This window comes from Giraffa tippelskirchi, chromosome 9 (genome assembly GCF_054371585.1).
Source record: "Giraffa tippelskirchi isolate mGirTip1 chromosome 9, T2T-mGirTip1v1.2.pri, whole genome shotgun sequence".
In the NCBI taxonomy this organism is placed as follows: Eukaryota; Metazoa; Chordata; class Mammalia; order Artiodactyla; family Giraffidae; genus Giraffa; species Giraffa tippelskirchi.
Genome location: NC_137283.1, coordinates 45,138,434 through 45,152,036, shown reverse-complemented (window position 1 = coordinate 45,152,036; position 13,603 = coordinate 45,138,434). Strand labels below are relative to the sequence as shown.

Below are 13,603 nucleotides of genomic sequence, written 5' to 3'. Positions count from 1 at the left end.
GCAAACACTTTTCCAGAAGTTCCTTAGCACACTTCCCTTATACTTCACTGGCCAGACTGTGTCATGTTACTGTCCCTTCAGCTCTTTAGTTTCAAAGACTAACTAGACCTGGGCCTGGGGAAGAGATATCTTTCTTTGAACATACTTCTGTCCATCTAATAACCAAACAACATTGGCTTTCTTTTAGCTAGGAAGAAGGAGGTATGAAGGATGGCTGTCGGGTGGGCAACCAAGTGTATCTGCCACTGGGCAGAGCTTCTTTTTCAAATCAGAGAAGATATCTCCTCTTGGGATGCAGAAAAGGGTTTCTGAGGCTCCAGACACAAAATCTGGGCAAATGTGTGTCAATGGGTAGAAGTTATAAGAAAGCCAATTTTTAGTCCTACCAGGGTCAAGATATTCCGATAACTGCAGTTATTTAGAGATAGAAGGTGCTGCTTCTATGGAGACATGAATCAGGATTACCTTCTACCTGGTAGGGACATCGTAAGGGGGTTCTTATATCAGTTGAGGGCTGCGGAAGGTGGAGAGAGAGGGTGGGCATTCACACTGGCCTATGAGTTTCCATCCAACGCAAGGAGTCTGTGATTCTAGTAATTAGATTTTCCCTTTTGAATGTTCATTAGATAATTATGCTAACTGGAGATACTGTTTCTACTAAGTGAGGTATAATTTGAAGTTGAATGGTATTTTTTTTTAATCTTTAGCATCACTTGGTGAGACACAAGAATTTGCCTTGGACTTAACATTTGTACTTTGTAACTGTTACTTATACAAGGACAGAGGAAGGAAGGACACAGTCCCTTTGAGTTAGATTATACTAACAGATAACTTGCACCCTATGTGTGTGTGTGTGTGTGTTAGCTGCTCAGTCGTGCCCAACTCTTTGTGACTGCATGGACTGTTCATGGGATTCTCCAGGCAAGAAAACTGGAGTGGGCAGCCAGTCCCTTCTCCAGGGGGTCTTCCTGATTCAGGGATCGAAACTGTTCTCCCGCACTGCAGGCAGATTCTTTACTGTCTGAGCTACCAGGGAAGCCCTCAACTTCCACCCTGGTGTGCACTGACTGGCATTGTAAGTACCAACTTCTGTGGTCCCACAGATACTGTTGGAGTTCCCACACTGAGGCAAAGGATCAACCAGGTAGAGCCACCCTCTTACACCTCAGATATTTTATGCCTGAAAGAGAAGCAGCAAGCTCATGTGGATCAGGGTATCAAGGAGAAAAGGGTGAAACCCACCAACTGAAAGTTGCTAAGTTTCTCTTCAAATGAGAGATTTCTAGTGGTTTCCAGTATTTGAGGCAAACACTGTCTTTTGTATAAAGAGATGACTGGTCATGTAAAGAGTGTGGGTCACCACCTCTTACCATGAAGACAGACCACATGGGCCAAAGAAAGAATGCTGAGGCATTGTCTGCTGCGACTGGTCATGCTATCTGGCTCCAGCCCTGCTTCCTCCAAGGCCGCTGGATGCTTATTAACCTCCTCTTTTGTGTCACAATTCAGAGTCCATCCTGTAACTCCTTCTCCATTTAAGCTGGTTTGCATGGATTTTTTTTATTTATAGGCACCTGAGGGAAATCTGATCTTTAGAAAAGCCCAACAGAAAGCGAGTATGAATTTTAAAAAGAATTTTTTTGAAATACAAAATTATAAATGTTCATTGTGTTACCTATATATATATATGGATTCCCTGGTAGCTCAGATGGTAAGGAATCCACCTGCGATGCAGGAGACCCCAGTTCAAGTCCTGGGTAAGGAAGATCCACTGGAGAAGGGATAGTCTACCCACTCCAGTATTCTTGGGCTTTCCTTGTGGCTCAGCTGGGAAAAAACCCTCCTGCAATGCGGGAGACCTGAGTTAGATCCCTGGGTTGGGAAGATCCCCTGGAGAAGAGCACTACTTCTCCATTTAAGCTGGTTTGCATGGATTTTTGTTATTTATAGGAACCTGAGGGAAATCTGATCTTTAGAAAGGCCTAACAGAAAAGGAGGATGAATTTTTAAAAGAATCTTTTTGAAATACAAAATTATAAATGTTCACTGTTTTATTTATATATGTACGGCTCCAAATGTGAAAATTCTAATACTGCTCTTTAGAGATAACTGCTCTCTATAGTTTAGAGGCAAGGCCATGAGCAGGTACAATCCAGCAAATAGTAACCTTAATTGGTTCTTACCAAACTTGTATAAAGGACAGAAATAGTAAGGACCTACAGATGCAGAAGAGATTAAGAAGAGGTGGCAAGAATACACAGAAGAACTGTATAAAAAAGGTCTTAATCACTCAGGTAACCACGATAGTGTGGTCACTCGCCTAGAGCTAGACATTCTGCAGTGTGAAGTCAAGTGGGCCTTAGGAAGCATTACTACAAACAAAGCTAGTAGAGGTGATGGAATTCCAGCTGAGTTATTTCAAATTCTAAAAGATGATGCTGTTAAAGTGCTGCACTCAAGATGCCAGCAAATTTGGAAAACTCAGCAGTGGCCACAGAACTGCAAAAGGTCAGTTTTCATTCCAATCCCAAAGAAGGGCAATACCTAAGAATGTTCAAACTACTGCACAAATGCACTTATTTCACATTCTAGTAAGGTTATGCTTAAAATCCTTCAAGTTAGGCTTCGGCAGTATGTGAATCAAGAACTTCTAGATGTACAAGCCGGGTTTAGAAAAGGCAAAGAAATCAGAGATGAAATTACCAGCCTTTGTTGGATCATAGAGAATGCAAGGGAATTTCAGAAAAACAACTACTTCTGCTTCATTGACTATACTAAAGCCTTTGACTGTGTGGATCACAACAAACTGTGGAAAATTCTTAAAGAGATGGGAATAGCAGACCTCTTTACCTGTCTCCTGAGAAACCTGAATATGGGCCAAGAAGCAACAAAACCTTACATAGGACAACAGGCTGGTTTCAAACTAAGAAAGGAGTACATCAAGGCTGTATATTGTCACCCTGTTTATTTAACTTACATGCACAAGACCTCATGTGAAATGCCAGCCTGGATGAATCACAAGCAGGAATCAAGATTGCTGGGGGAAATACCAACAACCTCAGATATGCAGATGATACCACTCTAATGGCAGAAATTGAAGAGAACTAAAGAGCTTCTTGATGAAACTCAAAGAGGAGAGTGAAAAGGTTGACTTAAAACTCAACATTCAAAAAACTAACATCATGGAATCCAGTCCCATCACTTCATGGCAAATAGATGGGGAGAAAATGGAAACAGTGACAGATTTTATTTTCTTGGCTCCAAAATCACTGCAGATGACAACTGCAGCCATGAAATTAAAAGACACTTGCTCCTTGGAAGGAAAGCTATGACAGATCTAGACAGGGTATTCAAAAGTGGAGATAATCCTTTGCCGGCAAAGGTCTGTCTAGTCAAAGCTATGGTTTTTCCAGTAGTCATGTATGGATGTGAGAGTTGGACCATAAAGAAGGCTGAGCACCGAAGAACTGATGCTTTTGAACTGTGGTGCTAAAGAAGGCTCTTGAAAGTCCTTTGGACAGCAAGGAGATCCAACCAGTCAATCCTAAAGGAAATCAACCCTGAATATTCATTTGAAGGACTGATGCTGAAGCTGAAGCTCCAATACTTTGGCTACCTGATGGGAAGAACTGACTCACTGGAAAAGACCCTGATGCTGGGAAAGATTGAAGGCAAAAGGAAAAGAGAGCAACACAGGTTGGGATGGTTAGATAGCATCACCAATTCAACGGACATAAATTTGAGCAAACTCCAGGAGATAATAAAGGACAGGGAAGCCTCGCATGCTGCAGTCTATGGGGTCACAAAGAGCTGGACATGACTTAGTGACTGAACACAGCAAACTCGTATAGTTTTAACTTACTGAGTTATTTCCACAAGGCCAGTCAGTTCAGTCACTCAGTCGTGTCTGACTCTTTGAAAACTCATGGACTGCAGCACGCCAGGCCTCCCTGTCCATCACCAACTCCCGGAGTTTACTCAAATTCATGTCCATTGGGTCGGTGATGCCATCCAACCATCTCATCCTCTGTCGTCCCCTTCTCCTCCTGCCTTCAATCTTTCCCAGCATCAGGGTCTTTTCAAATGAATTAGTTCTTCGCATCAGGTGCTCAAAATATTGGAGTTTCAGCTTCAGCATCAGTCCTTCCAATGAATATTCAGGACCGATTTCCTTTAGGATGAACTGGTTGAATCCCCTTGCTGTCCAAGGGACTCTCAAGAGTCTTCTCCAACAACACAGTTCAAAAGCATCAATTCTTCGGCGCTCAGCTTTCTTTATAGTCCAACTCTCATATCCGTACATGACTACTGGAAAAACCACAGCTTTGACTAGATGGACCTTTGTTGGCAAAGTAATGTCTCTGTTTTTTAATATGCTATCTAGGTTGGTCATAACTTTTCTTCCAATCCACAAGGCCATGGGGTAGTATTACTTCTACCTTCATTTCTAAAGATGATGGAACTTAGGCACAGAGAGGTTAAGCAGGGAGGCAGGATTTGAATTCAAGCCGTCAAGCTCCAGATCCTGGGCCCTTAATGAGGTTCCTGGGCAGGGACTCCTCTGAGGCTTGACTGGGATGGGATCCACTGTCAAGCTCATATGGTTGTTGGCAAGTCCTTGTGGGCTCTTGACTGAGGGCTTCAGAACCTTACTCGTTGTTGGCCAGTTCCTCACCATGTGGGCAGTTCTCAACAGGGTAGCTAGCTTCATCAGAGTCAGCACAGGCGGGAGTCTGCCAGAAAGACAGAGATCACTAAATAATGTAACCTAAACATCTCACTACTCTTGCCACATTCTACTGATTGGAAAATTTCCCGAACTAGCCTATACTAAGGAGAGAGGGTTACACAAGTATGTGAATTCCAGGAGCCAGAGATTATCAAGGATCATTTTTAGAGTCTGCCACATCACTCTTATTTTTCACTTTCACATTTTTGACAAATCTATGGTAATGGCTGGATTGGAGCAGTTGGCTTAGGGTAAGGCCAAGATGGCACCTTGAATTGGAGACAGCCAGGCTCACAGCTCAGGGCAGGGATGGTTTGATCCCCACTCCCTGATGCAGGAGAAGGAGCTGGAGCAGAGAGAGAAGGCTGGATCTATTCACCTCTTCTTCCTCCTATGCCTCTTGTTTCCCATCTGGGAACAGGAAACCTGGGGAAAGGGGCATGAGAGATGTCACAAGCAGGCAATTCAAGGTCTAGAAGGCCTCAGGCGCTTCCTAACTTCACTGCCTTCTAGAAAAAATGGCATAAGGGGTGGCCCTCCCGGGGAGGTGTGAGTCAGGGATGGAGAGAGAGAGGGGAGGTGTTGGCCGCAGGTCTCCTTCACTCATGGGCATGGAGGAGGGAAGGGGGAGAGGTAAGGTTCTCCCTGACCCATGTCCAACAGAGAGTTCTGCACCTTGCTTTAGTCACTAGACATGCATTTGGACATCTTTTTCTGTTAGAACACAGGGATTTGATTTATCCTTTTTTTTTTCTGGCTGCTTAGTATTGTACAGCATGGATGGCCTAATAGAAGTGGAGCTGTAGGTCTTTGGAGGCCATCCCGCCTTTGTTTGAAGTGCACGTTTGTGGAGTGCCCTTGAGGTGGGCCCCTTGGGCTGTGTCATTGTGGAAGTCTGTGCTCCTCAAAAAACTCTTTCCAAGTTTGGTGTATGTGTATCCCCCAAGGGCCCAAAATGGGCCTCTGAGACCTTCCATTAACAAGGATGACTCCCAGGTGTCTTTGAGGAGGTCCTGGGGCCACTGAAGGGAACACAGCCAAGCCCCTGCCACACCTGGGAGGGAGGAAGGACTCTGTGCATCAGGAGAGGCAGGTGTGTGAAACCCTGGCTGACCTCCCGGTATTAGCTCATCTCCTGCCAGATGAAAGGAGGTGCTATTTCCTTTCAAGCAGCCTCACCTTTTGCCCCCACACTTGCTTCTGTTTCATGTTCAGCTGGCTCTTTCACTGAGCACACTACAATTACTGGCGTCTGTTTCATGCGTGCCACCCCAATAACAGGCTGCAGATATTCTTTCGTTTCCCCTTTGCTTTATTTAGAGTTTTAATAAATAACCTTTTCTCTCATCTTTTTTTCCCCCTACAAAACCCAAAATCATATGATGTGATTTCTGTGTACAGCTCAGTTTCCTTTCATGGCTCTCCTGTTTGTATTTCCAGAGGTTAGAGTTTTAGCTTAATGATTTAAAATAATAGTCTTTATTTACAAGATTTTAGCATGCAGTGGGCTTCCCAGGTGGTTCCAGTGGTAAAGAACCTGCCTGCCAATGCAGGAGACATAAGAGAGGAGGATTTGACCCCTGGGTTGGGAAGATCCCCTGGAGAAGGGCATGGCAACCCATTCCAGTATTCTGACTTGGAGAATCCCATGGACAGAAGAGCCTGGCAGGCTACAGTCCATAGGGTCGCAAAGAGTTGGACACAACTGAAGCGACTTAGCATGCTTAGCATGCATAGCATGCATGCCTAGTGTGCACCAGGTGCTGTGCTCAAAGCTTTGTAGGATAAAGTACCTGGAAGCTTCAGCATATATAAGCCTTAGAAGATATTTTTGCCATCTCTGTTTTACAGAGGAGGAAACCCAGGCTGAGAGAGGGCCTCACTCAAGATCACTTAGAAAGGGCCTGGATTTGAAGCCACCCTTGCTTAGAAACCCCAAACTCATGCAGAATTATTGCCCTAAGTCCTCTGAAGGTTCACAATGGGGCCTGCTAAGAACAAGGTTATTCAGCCTCTCAGGAGGACAAGGAGAAACTGGAGAGCCTCCAGGGTCCTGGAAAGTGATTAAGAGGATGAGAGCAAGACTGGTGAGAGGGCTCAGAGGAATAAGAGTAATTTAATTTGGAGAAATAAATTCTAGGGGTGAAATTAATGGCATACCACTGATGTCTTCATGAGAATCAATTAAAATATTTTAAAAACAGGAACCAGTCTGCTAGTTTTATTACACAATGTCAAAGGAAGGATTTAAATATTATTTTATGTAATGAACTCAACAAATACATAGTAAGCAGCTGCAAAGGCCCAGATACAGATTAAATAGGACCAGCAAGGAACTATTTGTCTCACAGGACTCACATTTTGGTGGTGGTGATGAGGACGGAGGGAAGAGGGAACCAGCGGTGAACAAGGAAACCACACAAGAATAGAATCATTCTAGTCAACGATAAACACCATGGAGACACTGGGACAGGAGGGTGGGGAAGCCAGTGTCTGCAAATGGGCTTCTCTTAGGAGAGGACTTATGAGCTGAGACCTTAAACCACATGAAGCTCAGGGAACAGAATACAGGGGGATAAGGCTGGTGGTGGAGAATGGTGGGCCATCCACTGCGAGGTCATGTTGGAGCTTCAGTACTTGCGGTTGGAAGCAGGTGAGCAAAGGAGTCACAAGGGTGAAGGAGCTCCTCCTGACAGAGAGAGGGAATGGATTGCAGGAGGTCAAAGTGAACAATGCCGTGGCAGCTTGGACTAGGGTGAATGTGTAGAGAAGTGAATCTTTTGGATCCATCTTGCGTTGTTTTTACTGATAGGAAATCATGGTGGATGAGAGGTAGGGAGGGGGCAGAGGTAAGAGGGAGAGAAGACTCAGGCATGACCGTCAGATTTTGGGGAAGAGGAATCAACTATTTCTTTTGTTGTAATTTCACTCGGAGAAGGATGTTTTGAGGGTACCCTGCTTGGGAGTTTTCAGCAGGTACTCCTGAGCCATCAATTCCAGGTGTCATTGTGGATCTCTGTATATTTTCTAGGGAGAAGATCCACACCTCGCATCTGTTTCTTGGAAGGGAAAATCTCACCCTCCTCAACTGTCAGCAATGAAAAGGCTGGGTCTGACCCAGGCCAAACTCTCCCCACCTCACATCATTTCACAAGCAGGAAATCTGAAGCTCAGAGCTGTTCGTACAAAGTCACACCCCATTTGGTCCTCGGCAGAGTCTGAGGTCTCCTGATGCCTCAGCCAGGGTTTTCTCCACTGTATGAGCTGACTCAAGGCATCAGGGGGCAGAGGTTTGAACTAGCAATGATTTCAGCCCTCCTACCCTGGACTGACAAAAGGTCCTTGCTGTTTAGAGGTCAGTGCTCAGAACTTCCTGCCTCAGCTCCAGCCACGCCAGCACCTTCCCTCTGGCCAGCCTAACAGAAATGTAAAGAGGTCTGTTGCTAAGAAACATCCCCCATATTCAAGTGTGTATGAAATACAAGTAAGATCCAGGTGTTACTGGAACATAAATTAGGCAGCAGTGAGGTATGTGTGTCGATCTATTTTGGGTGCAAATCACTAAGGTTTTGGGCCTGTGGGAGGGTGGCAAGCTCCGGCAGGAAGTGTTTCCTAAATATTTCTCCAGTAAGTCCTGAATTATAGTCTATCAGACAGGATCTTGAACAGAAGTCTCAAGTCGTAATAATGCCACTATATACTTTTTAAAAGCAGGAGTTAGAGTCTTAGAGTAATCCAAGGTGAAATGAATGCATGCTTCTTTTCAGTTTCAGCTTCCTGAAATTCAGGCACACTTTACGGGTTAATCTCTGAGGGTCAGCTAAAGGAAACAGAGGAGAAAAATAGAAGGTCTTTAAAAAAAAAAAGCTCGTACTAGGAAGACAAAACCATGATGTTTTTAAAGGGTGGATTGATAAAATGGAGACTTCCTCCAGGAAATTTTCAAATGAAACTTTAAAAATCTTTATAATGATCTTTTTTGTAGCCTGGAGAGCCAATGCACAAAATAATGAAAGTATTACAATTATAATGCTCCTTACCCAGAAGCTTAGTGCAGTGTGGTGAGAATTAGAGTCTGCAGTGACGTTCCTTGTGGCATTGTAACTGCCTCAAGACTGGAGGCCGAGTTTTACAGTATGGTCCACTTTTAACCACACTGGAACTGATAAGAATTTCCCGGACAGAGAAATGTCTTCTCAACCACTTCTTACTCCACTAGAATCTGTAGATTTACTTTTTGTGTTTTGTCTCAAGGTAGTTTGTCTCAAAGAGGCTTAAAGCTGCTGAATCTGCTTAAAGGAATATACGTTATTTGGAAAACGCTATCATGGTTAACCATGAATTACATGATCAAGTTGATTGGTTGCTGAGTGGTTTTTGGCAAAGATCTGGGGGAATGAGATATACCATAAATAAGTTTTGACACGTTAAAGAAGGGAACAAAAATCCTGAGGCTGAGGGAGGTTGCCTGGCGAGGGGAAGCTCCGCACTGAGCAACACTGGAGTGGCTATTTTGAGTACTGAAAACCGAGCTAATCTCCTGGTCTGGCCCTATTGGGACTTGTCAAAGCTTTCTTTGCAAACAGCTTAGTTTTCCTTGAAAGTACATAGAAACTTGACATTAGACAGTTTGCTTTAAGCTGCATGCATGATGTTTAAGACCCAGAGAGTGTGAGTTAGGCTCTTATTCTTCAAACGACAAAATCTGGGTCTCCAGCTAGGTGGCATTCTATCTGACAAGGGCTTGCAAAGCACCTGGAATTCAGTCACCTCTGAAAAAGGAGCTACTCCCTCCCAGGAAGCGGAAGTGATGCTGTCCTCCTTTGAGTCTTGGAGAGGCGCTAGTCTGTCTCCATTTCTTGCTTAGCTAGCCAAGTTGTAGAATTATGATGACTGAATCAGCAAAGCACATTCTGGGAGTAACATGTTTCCTATGCGAAAGTGAACTCACCTCTAAAAAGGGTTAGTTTCCCTCACTTTCAGAACTTGTACAGTTTTCCTGGATGTATATTTAGTTTTAGTGTCCTAGCCACAAGATGTCAGGAAAATGTACCATACTCTTGAACCCCCCAGGTAATGCTTGTTGAGTACTAGTTTAGGCTGAACAGATGAGTAACCTACTGCTCAGAGAGCATAACTGCTTGCCCATACTAGAAACAAATGGAGCTCGAGTTTGAACTCACGTCCATCTTCCTGTAAAACCAGCCACATTTCTACTGTCCCATGTTTAAAAAAGCAAACTTCGGCAAACTGGTAGCTATGGTGGGGGGCAGGACAGGAAGATGTTTCTGGCATCTGGGGAGGGAGGAACTCCTTTTCATTATTTCTTTGGGAGGGGGTTGGGGCTCAAAAATCTCTGCTTCACTACTTCAGTTTTGAATGACCTGGGAAATGCCCTTTCTTTCTCACTATGCCCATCTGTCCAAGTAGACAGTAGAACCAGATCACCTCTCAGGACCCTGCTGGCACTGACTTAATGTCTGCCTGACAAGAGGAGAACCAGTGGGCCATTCTGGCTTTGTGTCAGGTATGGGTTGGGTTTGCCTTAGTATCACAGACTAGCCAGGTGGCCAGAAAGTCTGTTTTCTCTTCTTAGGCACATAATTGAACTGTATTTTCCAGCCCCCTTTGCATCTGTATGGGGTCGCGTGACTAAGTTCTCATCAGCAAATGCAAGGACAGATTGATGTGTCATCCTGAGGCCAAGGCAGCTCAGAGCAGTTATGCCTTGTCCAGCTCGCCCTTCCCCTTCCACACAACCTTGGAGGTGACGCAGATAGCAGCACTCTAAAGATGGAAGAAGTCTGGATTCCTGAGTCAGGGCTTGGCGGAGAACTGCCAAGGGAGTTGTCCAACCAGAACACTCTGCATTAGATTTCGTATGAGTGAAAAATACAACTTAATGTTAAACCAAATGCAACTTTAAGATATTTGGGGTTGCTTATCATAGTACCTACTGTTAATCACTTTGACTAACGTGATTGTCAAATGATAATCCCAGGGCACATCTTCCAATCCATTCTGTGGTAGCTCAGATAGTAAAGAATCTGCCTGTAATGCAGGATACCCAGGTTCAATCTGTTGGTCAGGAAGATCCCCTAGAGAAGGTAATGGCAACCCACTCCAGCATTCTTGCCTTGGAAGTCGCATGGACAGAGGAATCTGGTGGGCTATCGTCCATGGGCCTGCAAAGAGTAGAACATGACTGAGCAACTGACACTTTCTCCACACTTGACTAACATGGCCATCCAGTATCCATTTCTCTTTCTGAGGGACAGACCATCATTCTCTGTCCATATGCTCCAAAAGATATATAAGTAATACAGGCCTGACCAATCATAGCATTGCATGATTGGTCATCCTCCCAGCCATAGTGACAGGTTTCAAAATGGGCATTTGAGCCAAGCAGAGCCTTTCTGCTAGATTTGAAGCTATGATTAGAGTACAAGCTGCTGAGGGCTTCCACATGAGGAGAGTACGGCCTTAGAAGCGAACAGAGCCAAAAGACAAGGAGAGTGAGGTTGGGATGACCTGCGCACACTGCCTAAGTCCCTGGGTTCAGTCACACTTGATCTGCCCAAGGTTATTTCAGTTGCCTAAGCCAATAAAGTCTCCTTTTGTTATCTTGGATTTTTTTTTTGTCACTTGTGACCAAAAGAATACTGACTTATACAGGCAGTAAAGATGAGGAATGTCAATTTTCTACATTTTGTAAATAATCCATCTTCACCCACTCAATTTCAGAATGAATGAGTGAATGAATGGCCACAGAGGCTGGAGTCATGGGGAGAGTGAACTACAATTCAGGCAAAACGCTAGGGCATTTGGTGAAAGGTCTTAAAGTTACATCACTCGTTTTCTATATAATGTTTGAAAACGTGATGTATTAGAACAAATGATTATAACTTTAAGTTACCTAATGAGTATGCATTATAATACAGGATGTACAAATAAATGCAAAACCTGTAAATTATTTGATGGATTTCTTTGACAATTCACAGTGGTCTGCCTTAAACTCTTTCTGAATGCTGAGGCTCAATTATCATTGCAGGAGTGATCGTACAATTATAGTTAGGCTTGGTTTGGAAGCTTTAGTAATTGTGAAGAGAGAAAAAAATGGTCTTTATGAGGCAGAAAATAATATACACATTTCAGTAAGTATTTTCTGTATTGAGTTTTCCTTGGTCCATTTTCAAATTCATATGGATTGTGATACTTCCTTACTCGGCCAAATTCAGAATAAATGAATGAGTGAGTAGCAAAGTCGCATAATTTAGGACTGAAAACTCAAATCAGATTGCTTACTAAAAGAATAATAGCCCCACGAAACTGAGAAGTCCTGAAGACCAGATGTGAGGTCAGTATTGATCTAGATAATAGGTGACTGCAATCCTTTAAGACCTATTTCTCCCAATTAATGCCTCTGATTTTCCTCATGGAGCAGTTTTGCATCAGCAGACTTCACACAGCAGAATCCTGACAGGCTAGCTTTCTCCTGGGCAGCAGAAAGATGGCTAGAGAACACTTCACCAAAAAAGATACACAGATAGACAATAAGCAAAAAGAAAGATACTCCAGGGCTTTCCTCGTGGCTCCATGGTAAAGAATCTACCTGCCAATGCAGGAGACATGGGTTTGATCCCTGGTCTGGGAAGATCCCACATACCATGGAGCACCAGAACCTGTGAACCACAACTACTAGACCCACATGCCACAACTACTGAAGCCCCTGCACCCTAGAACTTCTGCTTCGCAACAGGAGGAACAACCACAATGAGAAGACTTTGCACTGCAACGAAGAGTGGCCCCCACTCTCTGCAACTAGAGAGAAGTCCATGCAGCAACGAAGACCCAGCACAGCCAAAAATAAATAAATAAATAATTTAAAACATGTTCCCTATCATATGTCATCAGAGAAATGCAAATTAAAATAACAATGATAAACCACTGCACATATACTAGAATGGTCAAAATCTGTAACATTGATGACACCAAATGCTGGCTAGGATGCAGTAAAACTACTTGTATGACACTATAATTGTCATGTCACTGATCTATGCCATTGTACATTTGTCTGAATCCACAGAATGTACAACACCAAGAGTGAACCCTCATGTAAACTATGGACGTTGTGTGATAAAGATGTATCAGTGTGGGTTTACTGATTGTGATAAATGTACTACGCTGGTGTGAGATGTTGATAGTGGGGGGCAAAGCGTATATGAGAAATCTGGGTTTCTCTCTGGTGTGAGTAAGATAGTGATAGCGAGGGGCAGCTGTACATGTATGGGGCAAAGTGTATATGAGAAATCTTGGTTTCTTCTTCTCTTGGTTTCTTCTGTTGCCATGAACTGAAAACTGTTGTACAAAAATACTCTTCAAAAACAAGATAGCTACAGAGTTCCATACTTTGACATCATTGCAATGTACTCTCAAGGGTGAGAGAGAAGATCTTTTGGACTAGCTTTTGCAGAGGAAGAGAAATACTTTAATGCTGGACAGATTCAGCGATGTCACCTCATGCCCTCGTGTTTCACTGGAGCCAGAGTGAGGGACACTGGTTGACCTAAGCCAACCTGGAGTTTCAGCTTCACCTAAATCACATGGCTGGGCGGAAGGAGGATGGTTTCCCAGGAAGAGGGTGAATGAGTGATGAGTAGGAGATAAAGATGTTCTCAATAAATAGGAAGTTTATTTTCCTCCCTGAACCTGAATATCCCCATTTCTCAAAATTCTATAGCATTTCTCTGAAGAGCCATTTAATTTTGGTCCACTGAACTGGTCTCCAAGGCACACAGAAATTACACAATAGACATTACTGAAAGAAAGACCATCAGGAAAAGTAATACTTGTTGTAATGTTCTCATATTCAGT

At 43.6% G+C, this 13,603-nt stretch overlaps 1 long non-coding RNA gene across 2 annotated transcripts in view; it reads right to left on the bottom strand.

The window, feature by feature from the left end:
- The window catches only part of LOC145519916 (uncharacterized), a 120,871-nt gene that overhangs the window by 87,623 nt on the left and 19,645 nt on the right, over positions 1-13,603 (bottom strand). The window contains exons 2-3 of one of the 2 annotated variants that reach the window (XR_014064022.1): positions 10,866-10,914; positions 6,937-7,418 (exon numbers count right to left, since the gene is read on the bottom strand). The exons of the other annotated variant lie outside the window; for it this stretch is intronic. This is a non-coding gene — a long non-coding RNA (uncharacterized LOC145519916). Of the gene's footprint in view, positions 1-6,936; positions 7,419-10,865; positions 10,915-13,603 lie in introns of those variants that run through there. 2 annotated transcript variants of the gene reach the window in all.